Source organism: Pelodiscus sinensis, chromosome 19, assembly GCF_052426305.1.
Source record: "Pelodiscus sinensis isolate ZL-2025 chromosome 19, ASM5242630v1, whole genome shotgun sequence".
Classification (NCBI taxonomy): Eukaryota; Metazoa; Chordata; order Testudines; family Trionychidae; genus Pelodiscus; species Pelodiscus sinensis.
In genome coordinates this window covers 19,371,404-19,378,020 of record NC_143070.1, presented here as the reverse complement: position 1 = coordinate 19,378,020, position 6,617 = coordinate 19,371,404, and the positions used below count along the sequence as shown (strand labels likewise).

General features: G+C 49.9%; 1 protein-coding gene across 1 annotated transcript in view; it reads left to right on the top strand.

Annotated features, from left to right (window-relative positions):
* Positions 1-6,617, top strand: part of LOC142821583 (butyrophilin subfamily 1 member A1-like) — a 130,012-nt gene that overhangs the window by 80,084 nt on the left and 43,311 nt on the right. The window lies entirely within an intron of this gene.

The window sequence follows — 6,617 nt, the reverse complement described above, 5'->3', positions numbered from 1 at the left end:
AAGACCTTCCCTTAGACATGCCAGCTTTTCCTGTGCCATAACTAGCACCACACTTTACACAAATGAGAGGTTATGAAAACCCATCCAAATCCGAGCAGGTTCTTCTTACCACAAAGGACCAGCCCCATTCCCAGGTCAATTTATATCTTAAATCTTACCCAAAAGGGTATGTTGTGCCAATCCTGTAGGCTCTAAAGGTTTATTAAAGAAAGAAAAAAGATTTAGAGTAAAAATGTTAAAGGAAACAATTACACACACCAGTTTCAGTGTTTCTGATGCAGACTTGTAGCAGAAATGGAATAAACTGCTATCTTAAGTCTCTGATTACATTCTCTGTTTGGATGGGTCTTCTGTCCTTTATAGACTCAATTCATAGCAAAGATGTTCCTGAAGAGTGTGTGAGAGAGGTGGGGGTGTGCTTAGCTTCTACTCTGCCTTAGGCCTTGCTTCTAACTCAATATGCAAACCTGCAAACTCCCTCCCTTATCCCACCCATTTTGTTGGGTATAAATCAATTAAGGTGGTCAGATATAAATGATTAGATAATCATCATATATATAGTAGCCCAATGTCTGTGACTATAATGCTGAAATTCTGGCTGTTCCCTCTGGGCGGCGCTGTTGCCTCCCACCGTGGCACTCGGTTGACTTCTGCGCAGCCCAGCCCCCCTACACCTTCCACTGTGGCGTTCCACTGACTTCTGCGCCACTCAGCCTGGCTGCCGCGGGGGAGCCCAAATGGCCATTTGCTTTGCTTGCTCCCCTGTGGTGGCCCAGCTGAATGGTGCAGAAGTCAGCCGAGTACCACGGCGGGAGGTGAAGGGGGGCAGAGTGGTGATGTGCGGTGTGACAGCAGCTCCAGGCCCTGCCCCCTGGCTGTGACCAGACCCTGGCTGGGGGGAGGGCGGGGGAAGGAGGAGAAGGGGAAGGTGGAAGACAACTGGGAGGCTGCAGGATCAGTGCTGGGGTGAAGGGAAACGGTGCGGGGGGGGGGGCAGCTGAAGCTCATAGGCAGCCAGGTTCCACTGCTCCTCATGCAGGAGGAGGAGGAGGAGAAGAGAAAGAGAGATGGAGAGAGAGGCAGGAGATGAAGGAGAGCTGAGGGGGGGGAGGCAGTAGGAGGAGGGGAGAAAGAGAGAGACAGAACGAGAGACTGGAGGCTCAGGAGAGAAGACGAGATAGAAAGGGAATAGGATGTGGAGAAGAGACCGGAAAATCCCCTTTTATGATGGGCTCATTGGCTAGTTACAATATATTAGGACTGACTGCATTAGTTAAATTAATTAAATTTCAGTAGAATGATTGGTTAAGGTATAGCTGAGAATAGTAATCTGTACATTGGGGAAAACAGGAAGTGGGTGGGAAAAAAGTAAAGGAAACTGGATTTATGTTTGCTGAAGGCTAACCTCAATAAACATCAAAGTGTTTGCATCTCTCAACTTCAGCTATTGCTATTCTATGCGCACATGGGAAGGGCCAGGGAAATAGGAAGGTGAAGGAATAAACCCGCTAACAGATTCCTGGGGGCTTAATTCCTATCTTGTCATCACTTAGGATGTCAAGGATGTCCCCACTCCGGGGCTACATTTACACTGCAGGCTTCTTGCGCAAGAACTGTTTTGCTCAAGAGTTCTTGTGCAAAAGGTCTTTCACAAGAGCGTGTCCACACTGCCATGGGCTTTTGTGCAAGAGACGTGGTTTTGTGCCAAAGCGTCCATGGCAGTGTGAAACAAAAGACAGGACTATGCAGCACTTTAAAGACTAACAGGATGGTTTATTAGGTGATGAGCTTTAGGTTTATTAGGTGAAAGCTCATCACCTAATAAACCATCTTGTTAGTCTTTAAAGTGCTGCATGGTCCTGTCTTTTGTTTCAGCAAGACCAGACTAACACGGCTACATCTCTATTACTATTCTACATGGTAGTGTGGATGCTCTCGTTCACAAGAAAGCTCCGATGGCCATTTTAGCCATAGGGCACTCTTGTGCAAGAAATTCATGTTGCCTGTCTACACTGCCTTCTTGTGGAAGAGCTCTTGCGCAGGAAGGCTTATTCCTCGGGGGGAGAGGAATAACTCTTCCGGAAGAAGCCCTGTTTTCCGATGCTGTACTATAATTTTACTTGTGCAACAACGCGCATACAGTGAAGATGCTCTGCAAGTTTTTGCGCAAGAATGGCCATTGTGCAAGAAGCCTGCAGTGTAGATGTAGCCTTCAGTGCAGACCAGATGCTTTTCTGCAATGCGCTTTGGTCCAAACTTACTACTGTACAGAAGGCCTGTGATCTGCTGGAGGGGAAGGGGGAAATTAGATGATCAAACTCTCCTCTGGCCTTACAGTCTGCAACTCTCTGCAAACTGTGTGTGGCACTGACCAGCCTCTGATGTTTCCATGTGCAACCTGCTTGACCCCAGAACTAGCCCTGAATGAGTGGGGATGACACAGGGGGAGCAGTTCAACCATGCAAAGGGTGTGCTAGGGACAGGACATTAGACCTGCAGGGCAGGGGTGAGTGTGGCAGTGACCTCACAAGGGCCTTTTGCAGCACCTCTGTTTATTGGTTAAACTTGCAAGTAGGAATAAGAGATCCTCCGGAAAAGGGCTTTATTCCGGAGGATCGCGCATGTCTAGATGCTTTTTTCCAGCTTTTCCCCAAGCCGGAAAAAAAGTGGCGGACATGTTTATTTAAATCCCGCGGGGGATATTTAAATCCCCCGTGGATTTCCCTATTCTGACTTACCTGCTTTGCATGACTTCCAGAATTAGGGGCCAGTCTAGACGTAGCCAAGGAGAAAATTGGTGCAGGCCTGGCTGAGTGAGATGGGTGCCTAGGGCTCAAGCTGAGACCCCTCATTCCACACAGCCCCTGAGCCAGCACCAGGTAAACTGTCAGCTTCTGTCCTGGGGAGGTGGAGGGAGAGCCCTCCTGTCATTGCTGGGGAAGGGTGGAAATTTACCTGCTGGCAATCCCTATGGGCTGGTTTTTCTTCAGTTCACCACCAAGCAGGGAGCAGGGGCCAGCAGAGATCGTGGGGGAGGGAGAGAGGTTTGGGTCTCTGCTGGGGAAGAGGGCTGACCAATAAAGGTGCTTAGTTACCCTGAGCAGACCTGTTCCGGCAGGGCATCAGGTCAGTAGTTGCTCAGGCCAGTTCACTTTTCAAGCCCTACTCCAGACACCCAAACTATTTTGGTAAAACTGAATGTTTGTTCACATGGGCAGTGCGTGAACACCCCTTTGGGTGTTCAGTTGACAAGAACAGATCATCAGCTGACAAGAACAAATAGGACAAATAGGGGGTGGGGGGTGTTGTGGCAGCTTCGGCTTCCTAGTGGGAGTGAGGGGTGGGACTCAGGGAATGGCTCTGGCCAGCAGCTTTGCGTGCAGAGTGGGGGAGTGGGGAGAGCGGGGCTCTAGCCAGCAGCTGGACCAGCTCCAGAATGGATCACGGAGAATATGCTCACCATCACAGCCAGGCTCAGGCTCAGGCTTTGGCCTGGCCAGACAGTTGGGCCAGTAGAAGCAGTAGGCTGGGGTGGGGCAATTTTCTGGTCATCCTGTGAGGGGCTTCCAAAGTGGCAAGAGCCGCTGGGCATGGGCCCTGTGGTAATCCACCACTGCTCCACTCCACTCCCAGGCCAGGGCACAGAGGGGAAGGTGCAGAGCGGGGGAAGAGCTGCCTGACCCCAGAGAGCAGGGGGTGGCATAAGGTGGGGCAGCCCCAGCCCAGAGAGATGGGAGGAGCTGCCAGCACCACAGGGAGAGCGTCTCTCCAAGACAGGGAGCGGCTCCAATGGCAGAGCCCAGCCCTGCCCAGAGGAAAGGCCGGATGGGGGAGAAGAGCAGTGGGGAGCCCCCTGTATGGAGTGAAGCAGAGGGAGGAGGCAGGGCAGAGAGCTCTGTGTGGGCGCTGCTCAGAGAGAGGGTTTCTGTGCAGCAGCCTGGGCAGGAACTTAGCCCCACGGTTAGTGCCAAGTGTGTTTGTCTGCCTTCTCCACATGTCCAGTGGGTTTATTTGAGGGGCTGTGCATGCTGTGGTCACTGTAAGTTTGGTTGTCATCATTAGCTACAATCTCATGAAGATGTTGCATCTGGAATTTTCTCATCACTTAAAGCCAATCTCCCTCCATCTGCAAACTCACTCAGTCTGTGCGCTCCAAGGGGTTCCCCTGCTTTTGTCTCCAGCTCCGATGGCAGAGTGTCTGGAGGAGGAAAGGAGAAAAGAGATGGGATTTCAGGCTTCATGTTTATGACAGCATCCCTACAGTGAACTCAGAGAGAGAGCTCTGTTTCCATCATGATAGAGAGAGACAGGTGTAGACACTAAGGGTAAGTCTAGACTACATGCCTCTGGCGACAGAGGCATGTAGATTAGGCTAGCCGGCATAGGAAAATGAATTATTTAAATCGCCAACAGAGACATGTAAAATAGGCCACCCAACATAGTCAATGAAACAGGTATTTAAATCGCCACTTCATTTAAATTTACATGGCTGCCGCGCTGAGCCGATCAGCTGTTTGTCGGCTCAGCGCGGTAGTCTGGACGCTCCGTGGTCGACATCAAAGGCATTTGTCGACCTCCCAGGTAAATCTCATCCCAGGAGGCATACCTGGGAGGTCGACAAATGCCTTTGATGTTGACCGCAGAGCGTCCAGATTACCGTGCTGAGCCGACAAACAGCTGATCGGCTCAGCGCGGCAGCCATTTAAATTTAAATGAAGAGGCGATTATTTAAATCACCGCTTCATTTTCCTATGTCGGCTAGCCTAATCTACATGCCTCTGTCACCAGAGGCATGTAGTCTAGATGTACCCTCAGGGTATGTCTAGATTACATGCCTCTGCCAACAGAGGCATGTAAAATAGGCTACCCGACATAGTCAATGAAACAGGTATTTAAATATCCCCAGCTTCATTAAAATAAAAATGGTCACCGTGCTGTGCCGGCTCAGCTGATCATTGGCACAACGCGCGAGTAAAGACATGGATTGCTCAACAAGGGAAGCCTTTGTCGACCACTCTCTTATGACTCATGAAACGAGGCTTACAGGATCTGCCAATGAAGGGTTCTGGGGTCGGCAGATTCCTGTCTAGACTGCCGGGCTGTGCCGACAAACAGCTGATTGGCGCAGTGTGGCGGCCATTTTGATTTAAATGAAGCAGCGATTATTTAAATCGCCGCTTCATTTCCCTTTGTCGTCCTGCCTAATCTACATGGCTCCGTCGATGGAGCCATGTAGTCTAGACACACCCTGACTAGACACACCCTCAGGGGTGTAAACTTCATTTTTTGAGGAATACAGGATCTATCGAAAAACGGTTTATTTTCGACAGAGACTGCTGGGGGCGGGGTTCGAAAAAGCTCTGTTTTGAAAAAAAGTGGCAGCCATGTTTATACTAATGAAGTCCCTAAAGATATTTAAATCCCTGCTTCATTAGCACTTTTGATGTGCTTCATTTGCATCCCTCTGTCGACAGAGGGATGCAGTCTAGACGTAGCCTCAGGTATTTCAAACTAGAAGATTTACCCACAATGTTTGGGGCCTTAACTTAAATATATTTTTGTATTATTTTTCCTATTTAATTCATTGCTTTGGAGTGGGGCTGGGGAAGAGGGGGTTCAGTATGCAGGCTATGCAGGGAGAGAAGACAACCCCAGCCCTCTCCCATTGTAGCAGTCTGGGGCCAAGTGAGATGCCTGTGCATGACCACTACTGTTACAGCAGGCACAGCCAGGGGAGGGGTGCATGTTCCCTGGCTGGAGGACAAACAGACATACAGATGAACAGACAAACCCTCTGAAATATATAGTAGTCAGCTGTCCCTTTCTCTACCCTTCCCTCTTACTGTCCCAATGGGGTTATAGCTGGCATGGTCCCCATCTCCAGCCCTTTGTCCCCCCCTGTGGTCATTCTGCAGTATAACTGTCCCTCCTGCCAGACCCCTCCCTTTCCATTTTATGAGAAACAATTGAATTCCAGGCACATCCCATTGTCCTGGCACAACCAAACCCTGACTTACTTTAACTTCTGATATGAGGAAACTGCCTACCAAATTTTCTGGTCCTAGCTCTTACCACTTAGGTGAATGTGACGGAGTGGAGAGGGGAGGGCCTGGCATGACAGGAATCAATAAAGCCTTTTGGTCCAGCAAGCCCCACCCCGCTATACCTGTAGCCAATGCCAAGACTGGAGAAAGGATAAAAGGCTCAGTTAGGGGCGGACCAGCAAGGAGACAGGAGTGTGATTCTGCTGACTACAGGATAGGAACCAAAGCCTGTCCACTTGGCCAGCCACAGGAGCAAATAAGCCCCCCACCACTCGGGACAAAGAACCCTTGCTAAGGGGAAACTCTGAACTCTTGTTGCCAGGCCCCAATCTTAAGGACCATACTCACATAGTGGGCTGGAGTTTCTAGGCTGGGGCACCAGCAGCAGGGTTCTGCACCCCTGTTCTGCTGGCTAATTCTGGGACCTAACCACTAGGCCACCCCACTTCCAGCCACAGTGAAGTTCTTGAATAGACTCACAGAGGGATGGAAGGACCGACGGACATTTCTAAAATATATAGTAAGATAAAAATAAACAAATCTGAAACCTTCTCTTTTCTCGCTCATTCATGC